Source organism: Pseudophryne corroboree, chromosome 6 (genome assembly GCF_028390025.1).
Source record: "Pseudophryne corroboree isolate aPseCor3 chromosome 6, aPseCor3.hap2, whole genome shotgun sequence".
NCBI lineage: Eukaryota > Metazoa > Chordata > Amphibia > Anura > Myobatrachidae > Pseudophryne > Pseudophryne corroboree.
This window is the reverse complement of record NC_086449.1, coordinates 37,648,728-37,661,180: the sequence shown is the minus strand read 5'-3', so window position 1 is coordinate 37,661,180 and position 12,453 is coordinate 37,648,728. Positions and strand designations below refer to the sequence as shown.

At 42.7% G+C, this 12,453-nt stretch overlaps 2 pseudogenes; both read left to right on the top strand.

The window, feature by feature from the left end:
• Positions 1-9,221: 9,221 nt before the first annotated feature.
• Positions 9,222-9,339, top strand: LOC134937012 (5S ribosomal RNA; annotated as a pseudogene).
• A 150-nt stretch (positions 9,340-9,489) lies between these two features.
• LOC134937027 (5S ribosomal RNA) lies at positions 9,490-9,607 on the top strand (annotated as a pseudogene).
• The last annotated feature ends 2,846 nt before the right edge of the window (positions 9,608-12,453 follow it).

Sequence of the window (12,453 nt, the reverse complement as noted above, 5' to 3'; positions counted from 1 at the left end):
GGACCAATCCCGGAAAGCTCGCGTCTCTGGGATGGATAGCGGATGAATTTGTCCCCTAGGAGGGGTCTTGCCCGGAACCAGGACGACTGGGCAGTCCCATTCACGATGAGGAGGTAGAGAGTCTGCTGCTTGCTTACTGGAAACATCCGCAAGGGATTGATACACCGGAGGTAGATCGGAAAGGCTAATTGACCGAAGAGGTACAATTGTAGCTACACAGTCCTTGGTACAAGATTTACCCCATGAAAGGACTTCCATGGTTTGCCAATTAAGTTGAGGATTATGTTTCTGCAGCCAAGGTAAACCAAGTATCACATCTTGAGAGGCTTTGGGAATCACGTAGAAGGAGAGGTATTCGGAATGGAGCTCACCAACTTTCATCTTGAGACATACGGTTCGATGAGTAATTATACCATCTGGAATTCAACTTCCATCCACTGCTGTAACGGCAACTGCTGCTTCCAGAGGCATGGTTTGAACTTTAGACCGTATGACAAAGGCTGAGGAGATGAAGTTCTCGGCTGCCCCGGAATCTAGGAGAGCTGAAACTTTCACTGTAGAACTTGGAACTTCTAATTGAATAGACAAGGTCGGCTCTTTCCCAGAACGTGATTCTAAAGTAACTCCTAGCTTAACCTCTCTTGAATAAGCTAGGAGGCGAGAGTTTCCCGGTCGGAGTTTGCAGAATTTAACTAAATGTTCGGAGGACCCACAGTACATGCAGAGGTTACCCTGTCGACGACGAAGTCGTTCCTCCTCTGTGAGGCGAGAGCGCCCAATCTGCATAGGTTCTTCAGTCATTACTAGAGACTGTGATGAAGAATCTTGTCGAGGTCTAGGATGATCACGTGGACTGGATCGCTCTGCCCTGGATTTCTCTAAACATCGCTCCCTGTAGCGTAGGTCAAGTTTGTTACAGAGAGAAATCAATTCATCCAGTTTAATTGGCACATCCCGGATAGTTAAATCATCCTTGATTCTTTCTGAAAGTCCATTCCAAAACGCGGCGATCAGGGCCTCCTCATTCCAGTTTAACTCTGAAGACAACGTGCGAAACTGAATAATATATTGACTGACAGGACGTAAACCTTGACGTAGACGGAGAATCTCCAAGGATGCTGAGGTGGTCCTGCCTGGTTCGTCAAAGATTCTCCGGAAGGAAGATACGAACTCTTTGTAATTAGAGAGGATAGGATCACCTCTCTCCCATAATGGTGATGCCCACTCCAGAGCCTGACCGGAGAGGAGGGCAATAATATATGCAACCTTAGAACGAGCTGATGGGAAACTGGCAGACATCAGTTCAAACTGGATCTCGCATTGATTCAGGAATCCTCTGCAAAGTTTTGGAGTTCCGTCAAACTTACTCGGAGAGGGTAACTGCAAGCGGGACGTAGGCAGCGTCACAGGAGAAGCTGGAGTGGTAACTGGGACATCCGGGGTTGGAATCTGGACTTGGGACGTTTTAATAGCCGTATGGAGAGTCTCTAAACGGTCTGCCATAGTTTGCATAAACTGCACTATTTGTGTCTGTATAGACTCCTGGTTTTCCAGACGGGAAAGGATATCTGACGTAGCACCGCCTCCTGCGAATTGGTCACTTGACGGATCCATGTGGCCAGTGCTTACTGTCAGGTCCGGGTGTTTTTGTGAATCCGTTAACCCGGAACCAACCACAGGTGTAGGTGCTGGGCTATGAAGAAAGCAGGGAGGACGAAGAAAGTTCCGATTCATATATTTATTCAAAATAACAATTCAGTAAAGGGTTAACTGACAAGTTGTTAATCATCATATTATACTGAAGTATTGCAGGAATAATATGCAAGAGAAAACTCAAAAATAAATAAAAGAAATGTTCATGGAAACATATGCAAAACAAGCTGATGAATAAATGTTGGATTGTCCAAATATAAACAAGCTTTGATGCTGAACTGCAGAATGTGATTAACTGGATAATGCAGACATGAAGAGATAACTGTAAGGATTTGCAATGGAGTTTTGAGAGTTAACTGAGAGACTGTGAAGAATTATCCTTGTTAAGCTTTGATGCTGAACTGCAGATTGTCTTTAACTGGTTAATGCAGACATGGAGAATTAACTGTAAGAATTGGCAATGGAGTTTTGAGAGTTAACTGAGAGACTGTGATGAATTATCCTTGTTATGACAACATAGCAAATATAAACAAGCTTTGATGCTGAACTGCAGATTGTGTTTAACTGGTTAATGCAGACATGGAGAATTAACTGTAAGAATTGGCAATGGAGTTTTGAGAGTTAACTGAGAGACTGTGATGAATTATCCTTGTAATGACAACATAGCAAATAAAAGTACTGAATTGGGTTACTTGCGGGTTCCGGAGATCACTGTGAAACTGTAGTAGAAGACAAGGTGATGAATGGGTTAAATGCAGAGTTGAACAAACGAACAGCTGAGAGAAACGGAATCCTCCAGACTTTGAATGATAGGCAGACTGACAAGGTAACCTCATGCAGGACACTGGGAATCCAACTATTTCCAATAGGAGTGCAATTAACTGACAGCACAGCGGAGAGCCGGTGGATCTTTCAGCAGTGAAGGCTGCAGACGGACCTCTGGGAACGGAGGCGATATCTGGACCACGGGAATCACACAGGAATGCACGGAGAGAGCTCAGAGCTAGAGCACAGCTTTGATACAACAAAGCACTGGCCCAGAGTAACATAATCCCAGCCTACTTAAAGGCAGCACAAGCACGGGATTGGTTTACACCTGCCCACAGGTGTTTTCACAAGTGCTCTGTATTAGCTATTTGGTCTCCAACATGGCCACCTCCTATACAGCAGACACACCGCAGTGCCTTAGGCCATTTGGTCCCCGCACTCACAGTTCCCAGACTCTGCATTACCTGTGCCATTGATCACGCCGTGTCCCCACACGGGCGCACAGCACCGCGAGCAACCGCACTGGCAACGGATGAACCCCAGAACCCGCAAAGGTGAGAGACCGGTTCGTGACATCCTGCTCTAACCCCTGAGCATTAGTGTGTAGTAAGTGGTGTGACATCCCGGCTGCTGTGTGACCTGTCCTGGCTACTGACACAGTGCAGGAGAGACCTGTACAGGACACACACCAGTCTCCTGCTCTAACCCCTGAGCATTAGTGTGTAGTAAGTGGTGTGACATCCTGGCTGCTGTGTGACCTGTCCTGGCTACTGACATAGTGCAGGAGAGACCTGTACAGGACACACACCAGTCTCCTGCTCTAACCCCTGAGCATTAGTGTGTAGTAAGTGGTGTGTGATCCCGGCTGCTGTGTGACGTGTCCTGTATACTGACACAGTGCAGGAGACACCTGTACAGGACACACACCAGTCTCCTGCTCTATCCCCTGAGCATTAGTGTGTAGTAAGTGGTGTGATATCCCGGCTGCTGTGTGACCTGTCCTGGTTACTGACACAGTGCAGGAGACCTGTACAGCACACACACCAGTCTCCTGCTCTAACCCCTGAGCATTAGTGTGTAGTAAGTGGTGTGATATCCCGGCTGCTGTGTGACCTGTCCTGGCTACTGACACAGTGCAGGAGAGACCTGTACAGGACACACACCAGTCTCCTGCTCTAACCCCTGAGCATTAGTGTGTAGTAAGGGGTGTGACATCCCGGCTGCTGTGTGACCTGTCCTGGCTACTGACGCAGTGCAGGAGACACCTGTACAGGACACACACCAGTATCCTGCTCTAACCCCTGAGCATTAGTGTGTAGTAAGTGGTGTGATATCCCGGCTGCTGTGTGATGTGTCCTGGCTACTGACACAGTGCAGGAGACACCTGTACAGGACACACACCAGTCTCCTGCTCTAACCCCTGAGCATTAGTGTGTAGTAAGTGGTGTGACATCCCGGCTGCTGTGTGATGTGTCCTGGCTACTGACACAGTGCAGGAGACACCTGTACAGGACACACACCAGTCTCCTGCTCTATCCCCTGAGCAATAGTGTGTAGTAAGTGGTGTGACATCCCAGACGCTGTGTGACCTGTCCTGGATACTGACACAGTGCAGGAGACACCTGTACAGCACACACCAGTCTCCTGCTCTAACCCCTGAGCATTAGTGTGTAGTAAGTGGTGTGATATCCCGGCTGCTGTGTGACGTGTCCTGGCTACTGACGCAGTGCAGGAGACACCTGTACAGGACACACACCAGTCTCCTGCTCTAACCCCTGAGCATTAGTGTGTAGTAAGTGGTGTGACATCCCGGCTGCTGTGTGACCTGTCCTGGCTACTGACACAGTGCAGGAGAGTGAAATTAATCAATACCAACTATTGAAGAACAAAGTTTGGAACTAATTAAAGGATGGTTAAATGATAATTAACACTATAATGGTTGGTCCCCTGAAGGGAAACCAGATGAGTAATCATATGCTGGTAAGGAGCTCAAGGCTGGCTCACAAATAGTACAATTAACCTTATAGTAGGAGTGAGAATGATAAATACCAAATACCAAATACACAATAATTAATGCCAATAAATAGAAAATGCTACCATAAATACACTTATATGTCAAAAATCAAGGTAGAATACCTAGATCTAGTAAATAAACCTTAAAGGCATAGGCGGGTGTTAGGACAATATTGTACAGGTTTTTTTCTGCAAGTATGGTGTAATTACTGCAGATAGAACACAGTTCTAAAACAGAGGAGGGTGTAGTGGTACACAGAGGTCTAATATCTGTTACCACTGCCACTGGGTATGCGGTCAATACTTTACACAATTGGTAATGAATATAAACACAGATTAAACCCTGGTGGTCTAATGAAAATTACCACAGTAATGATATCAATTACAGCAATAGACGGGTATATGATCGGGTATATAATCGGTGTTTAGGCAGGGGATTAATTCCCATAGTGCCCTATTGGTTGCCGCTGCACACTTGAAACCCTGGTGGTCTAGTGTTAGTTACCACAGCCGCAAGGTAGGCGGCGAATTTGTCCAAATCTCCTCGGTTTAAAGTTCCGCTACAGTGATGAGCGCGGCCGCCCGCTTCCGGACAGGGGGCGTGGCCGCGATAACGTCACTATGGACGTTCTCCTTGACGTACGTTTCACCTGATTAGGCTTGGTCACGAGAGCCTCTCTCTACTGCTCTCCTGTGGCCAGTACTTAAGTGCTGAAATGACCAATGAATTTGTCACTTAGATTTGACAGACTGGTAGTTGAGGACAGGATATATTGGTCCAATTTGTCTTGGGTACCATCCCAGATCATAAAAATGTCATCGATGTAACGTATCCAAATCAGAATGTGGTTGGTGTATTCCTCTTGATCATCATTAAATACCATTTCCCGTTCCCACCAGCCTAAAAAGAGGTTTGCATATGTGGGGGCACCGCTATGGGGGCGTCATGTGCAAATTGGACCAATATATCCTGTCTCTCAATACCAATCAGATCAATATGAAATTCACATACATCAGCAGCAAATCTTCCATTCCATTCCTTGATCTCAGGATATATCGAGATGAGACCAACACAATAGCCACTGAAATCTTCAGGAAAGAGACTTCAACTAACAGCTTACTTAATTCAACTAGCAGCCATTTTCCATCAACCATTAAAAACATTCCTAAGGGAGAATTCCTTAGGCTAAAAAGGAATTGCACTGAAGATTCCACCTTTCAAACTAAAAGTATTGATTTGGCTGCAAGATTGAAAGAGCGAGGATATAGTAATAGACTTATCAAGAGAGCCAAATCTGAAGTGCAGAAAGTAGAACGAGATTCCTTGGTCTTCCCTACTACAAAAATTAAGGAAGATTAAAAACACCCTACGCTTCATCGGTGACTTCTGTAAGAATTGGAAAGATGCCAGAAAAATCCTGCAAACCCATTGGCACATCCTGATAATGGACGAGGACATCTCGGACCATATTGGCCAGAATATCAACATGAGCTGGAGGAGGGCACCAAACTTAAAAGATAAACTGGTAAGAAGTTACTTTTCACAGCCCTCAAAGCCAAGACCTCTCAAAGGTAGCTATCCTTGCGGTAAATGCAAATTGTGCCCACACGTTACTAACCTTACATCAATTACTGACAGATTCAATCAGCAGATCACAGTGCAAGATTTCTTCAACTGTAGGACAGAGAATGTGATCTATTGCATCTCATGTACCTGTAATTTAAGGTACGTGGGCATAACATCTCATATGTTTAAAGTCAGGGCACTTGAACATATCAGCACGGTGAGGAATGCCAAATCAGACTTAGCCCAATTCAAGAAGCTCACCACAGTCGCCAGACATTTTCTACGCTTTCATGACAGTCGAACAGAAGATCTAGATTTCTCAGGTCTGGAACATGTAAAAATGGGATTGAGAGGAGGAGATTACAGCATGGCACTCCAGAAAAAGGAATCCGAATGGATCTTCAAGCTGGACACTCTAATGCCCAAAGGCTTAAATGAATACATCAATTACAGCATTTTTCTACCCACATAATTCCAATATCCACCCATCCCGCTCCTTTCCTGCCCTATCATTCCAGTTCATCCCCTATTCCCCCCCCTTCTTTCCTTTTCCTTCTCCATACCCCCACCCCAACCCAAACCCCCTCCCCCTCTTTTTCTCTATCCTCACCTTCTTCTATTTTCTCCTTCTTCTCCTTTTCCTTTTCTTTCCCCCTCCCCTCTTCTTCTTCCCCTTCTCCTGTTTTCTTTCCTTCCTTTTTCTCCCCCCTCTTCCTTTCCATAACTCTCCATCACATTCTAAACCAACAATCCACTCCCGTTCTTCCCCTTTCTCTTTTCCTTCTTTTTCTCACCAAACCCTCCCACCCTTCCTTTCATCACAGTCATTCACTACATTTAATGCATTCATACTCTGTTCATCAATTCTTGCTCATTCCCTCTTTTTCACTTTCCCCTCAGCCCGTAACCCCACCCTCTCCCTTCACCTGCCAAATTTCTTCCATGCTTCTCTAGATTCCTTTCTATCTTACCACATCATTGCATACACTTCCCCTTCACACACAATACCTCTTTTCACACAACACTCAAATACAATACTCACTCACTCTCCCATCCACACACCCATATTCATAGTATCAATCTTTCCATCCTTCACTCCTCCCATATGTCACCCCCCTTTTTCCGTACTATAATCCTCACACCCAAACTATAACCTTTTCCCCCTTTTTACCATTCATTTACTAACAGTCCCATCCTCTTCCATATTTCATCGTTGCACACCTTCACTTATCCCCCTTCTCTCTCTTCATTCACACTTATTCATTATCATTCATTTTATATTTCACCAATATATTTCATCATCATATTCACTTTTATTCATTATCTTTATCATTCATTTAGTTTATATTTATTTTATTATTATTTTATATTTATTTTCATTTTTTATTTTTATTTTCATTATTATTATTCTTTTTATTATTATTATTATTATTATTTACAATTATATTTATTTTTATTTTTTATTTTTATTTATATTTATTTTCATTTTTATTTTTATATTTATTTTTATTTGATTTATTTTTATTTTTATTTATTTTTTTATTTATTTTTATTTTTATATTTATTTTTATTTATTTTTATTTATTTTTATTTTTAATTTAATTTTATTTTCATTTATTTATTTTTTCATCTTATTCATTTTCATTTTCATTTTCTCATCATTATTATTATTTTCTTTCCTTCATTCCCATTATCCATTCATTTATTTATTTTTCTATTACTTTCCTCTTATTTTCATCCACATTTCCAATCATCACCTTCACATTTCTCCATTCCATTTCCTTTCCATCCTTCCCTGCTTTCCCTCCCCGTTTCCCTTTTCCCAATATGGATTCCATTGGTCATTTTACCGGAGATCTGATAGGCTCAACCACCAGTCTGTCAAATCCAAGTGACAAATTCATTGGTCATTTCAGCACTTAAGTACTGGCCACAGGAGAGCAGTAGAGAGAGGCTCTCGTGACCAAGCCTAATCAGGTGAAACGTACATCGAGGAGTACGTCCATAGTGACGTCATCGCGGCCACGCCCCCTGTCCGGAAGCGGGCGACCGCGCTCATCACTGTAGCGGGACTTTGAACCGAGGAGATTTGGACAACGTTCGCTGCCTACCTTGCGGCTGTGGTAACTAACACTAGACCACCAGGGTTTCAAGTGTGCAGCGGCAACCAATAGGGCACTATGGGAATTAATCCCCTGCCTAAACACCGATTATATACCCGATCATATACCCGTCTATTGCTGTAATTGATATCATTACTGTGGTAATTTTCATTAGACCACCAGGGTTTAATCTGTGTTTATATTCATTACCAATTGTGTAAAGTATTGACCGCATACCCAGTGGCAGTGGTAACAGATATTAGACCTCTGTGTACCACTACACCCTCCTCTATTTTAGAACTGTGTTCTATCTGCAGTAATTACACCATACTTGCAGAAAAAAACCTGTACAATATTGTCCTAACACCCGCCTATGCCTTTAAGGTTTATTTACTAGATCTAGGTATTCTACCTTGATTTTTGACATATAAGTGTATTTATGGTAGCATTTTCTATTTATTGGCATTAATTATTGAGTATTTGGTATTTGGTATTTATCATTCTCACTCCTACTATAAGGTTAATTGTACTATTTGTGAGCCAGCCTTGAGCTCCTTACCAGCATATGATTACTCATCTGGTTTCCCTTCAGGGGACCAACCATTATAGTGTTAATTATCATTTAACCATCCTTTAATTAGTTCCAAACTTTGTTCTTCAATAGTTGGTATTGATTAATTTCACTCTCATTATAAGGCTTTATATATTATCCATGAGCCAGCCTTGAGCTCTTTGCCAGCATATGATTACTCATCTGGTTTCCCTTCAGGGGGCCAGCAAGTATATTGTTTATTATCATTGAACCATCTATGAGCCTTTTTCTGAGCTTTGATTTTCATTTATTACTTTCTCTTAAATTAAGATTTAAGATACACACATACACAGTACATATCATCTTCTAGCATTTTTCATGAGAGCTCACTATCTGCAAAAACTTCACCCACCACACTACACCTTTATCAAATCCATCTAATGTCATAATAAATCCTAGACACTCAGAATCATCCTGACACACCCTTGTCTGGAAATACCATTTTAAGACCATCTACGGCCTTGGTTGAGTGTTAAGTACAGAAAACAGTGTACTCTCTTATGTCACTCATACTTCCTCTACACTGGCCCACGGCCATACTACCCTGAATACGCCCGATCCTGTCAAATCTCGGAAGCTAAGCAGGCATGGCCTGGTCAGTACTAGGAAGGAGAACCTCCTGAGAATACCTGGTGCAGTGGGCCCTTTTAAAGGAAAAAATCTTTTCCAACGCTTTCCATATTCCTGTTTCTGGAAAAACCCTCCCGGACCATTCATGGTTTTGATTTATGTACAGTACAGACAATAGGAGTGGTTTTCCCCTCTTATCTCTTTTTCTACACTTCAAACAACAGGCCCACGGCCATACTACCCTGAATGCGCCCGATCTTGTCCGATCTCGGAAGCTAAGTAGGTATGGCCTGGTCAGTATCAGGAAGGGAAACCTCCTGAGAATACCAGGTGCAGTGGGCCCCTTTCTCCTTCTCAAAAGATTATTTTTGCCAACTCAACCTTGCTACCACATCACGCCTCCATTGAAACCTTTATTCCAAGGCATGTACAGTGACTTTTCTGGATACCCTTATTTCATCAGAGCTTTATGGTATCCATTAAACACATTCTTTCTGATATTTTCACCTTCCTTTATTAACTTGTACCTCATTTGCTGAAAAGGTTAAACAAGTTCGCAACTCCAAATATTAGACACGAGTCTCAAAATTATTTAATTTATTTCTTTTTATTTAAGAAACAATTAAAGGTTAAGTTTTATGTAATTTCATTACATATTCTACTTCACATTATACCAATTATTACAAATGAGTGCTCCCAAACAAGGGTTTTTTGTCTTTTCTCTCCTTTTTAACAGTGCAGGAGACACCTGTACAGGACACACACCAGTCTCCTGCTCTATCCCCTGAGCATTAGTGTGTAGTAAGTGGTGTGTGATCTCGGCTGCTGTGTGATGTGTCCTGGCTACTGACACAGTGCAGGAGAGACCTGTACAGCACACACCAGTCTCCTGCTCTATCCCCTGAGCATTAGTGTGTAGTAAGTGGTGTGACAACCCGGCTGCTGTGTGACCTGTCCTGGCTACTGACACAGTGCAGGAGAGACCTGTAAAGGACACACACCAGTCTCCTGCTCTATCCCCTGATCATTAGTTTGTAGTAAGTGGTGTGACATCCCGGCTGCTGTGTGATGTGTCCTGGCTACTGACACAGTGCAGGAGAGACCTGTAAAGGACACACACCAGTCTCCTGCTCTATCCCCTGATCATTAGTGTGTAGTAAGTGGTGTGACATCCTGGCTACTGTGTGACCTGTCCTGGCTACTGACACAGTGCAGGAGAGACCTGTACAGGACACACACCAGTCTCCTGCTCTATCCCCTGATCATTAGTGTGTAGTAAGTGGTGTGTGATCCCGGCTGCTGTGTGACCTGTCCTGGCTACTGACACAGTGCAGGAGAGACCTGTAAAGGACACACACCAGTCTCCTGCTCTATCCCCTGATCATTAGTGTGTAGTAAGTGGTGTGACATCCTGGCTACTGTGTGACCTGTCCTGGCTACTGACACAGTGCAGGAGAGACCTGTACAGGACACACACCAGTCTCCTGCTCCATCCCCTGAGCATTAGTGTGTAGTAAGTGGTGTGACATCCCGGCTGCTGTGTGACCTGTCCTGGCTACTGACACAGTGCAGGAGACACCTGTACAGGACACACACCAGTCTCCTGCTCTATCCCCTGATCATTAGTGTGTAGTAAGTGGTGTGACATCCTGGCTACTGTGTGACCTGTCCTGGCTACTGACACAGTGCAGGAGAGACCTGTACAGGACACACACCAGTCTCCTGCTCTAACCCCTGATCATTAGTGTGTAGTAAGTGGTGTGTGATCCCGGCTGCTGTGTGTTGTGTCCTGGCTACTGACACAGTGCAGGAGAGACCTGTACAGGACACACACCAGTCTCCTGCTCTTTCCCCTGAGCATTAGTGTGTAGTAAGTGGTGTGTGATCCCGGCTGCTGTGTGACCTGTCCTGGCTACTGACACAGTGCAGGAGACACCTGTACAGGAAACACACCAGTCTCCTGCTCTAACCCCTGATCATTAGTGTGTAGTAAGTGGTGTATTGATTTATGGAATCATATTTATGAATATTAATATTTAATATATCATATATGGTATTTAATATATGGATATATTTCAATTAATATGCATTTATCATATATATCTGCAAATATATTATGTCAGGCTTACAAACTAATTGGCTGATACATATATGCAGTCCTTATACATATGACTTATGAAGTTATTAAGTTAAGATTCCTTAAAGAGAGTTCAAGCTTGAATATTACCGCTCTTTTTATATGATTCTTTATTTACAGGCAGATCAAATCGTACAGAATAAGATATACACAGTAGTGATATATATACTAATTATAATTATATATGCTTCCTTCGTTACATAACATAAAACAACATGACATAAGTTTCACAAACAGTTTCAATTGCTAACATAAAATGTATACTTGCAAGTTAAAGATTGCCATCCCAAGAATCATTCCTTCTGCATGTTCTCCATGACTTCTCCTCCTGACTGACTTCCTTCCTTCTCCTTCTTCTTCTCCCTCTCCCTCTTCCTTCTAACTCCTAACTACAAGTCTGGTCCTTTTATCTCATATTTTACCAATTCAAACTATCATATTCTCATAGTTTCCAATGGAATAGGTAATTATAGGTTTGTCAGATTCCAAGGTGTAATAAAACAAACATTGAACTGGGCTGTCGTGTCCTGTTCACGGAGGCATGGTGTCATAAAAGTGTGGTGTCCACACTGCCTTAAGCAAGTATAGTATTGTAAAATCTGGAATGTCTTTTCATCCAAAGTTCTGTTGTATTGACAAGTTTTCCTGGGGTCGGTTACACAATGTTTTATCAATGGATGTGATCTCTTTTCATAGTAGTTAATTTATACTCCCTAGCTTTTAACCTTCACTGGACAATAGACAAACCAGTAGATTCTGATCTACTGTAAGCACACCTGTGAATTCCAATGACCAACAGAGCTCTGTCACATACCTATTATCATTTATGGCCTAATACCTTTTCTCTACAATGACTCTTGATCTTACTGTAACCTCTCTGGCCTTATTTATGACTAGAGCAGAATAAACCTGTTCCCTACACTATTTTTTACCATCTTGCTGTAAAACACAAATATACAGTATATCTATATAAACACATACACAAACCTAATTTCTTAAATCAGCTAAACATTACCTCATACATTCAAACTTATTTCATATCTATTCCTTA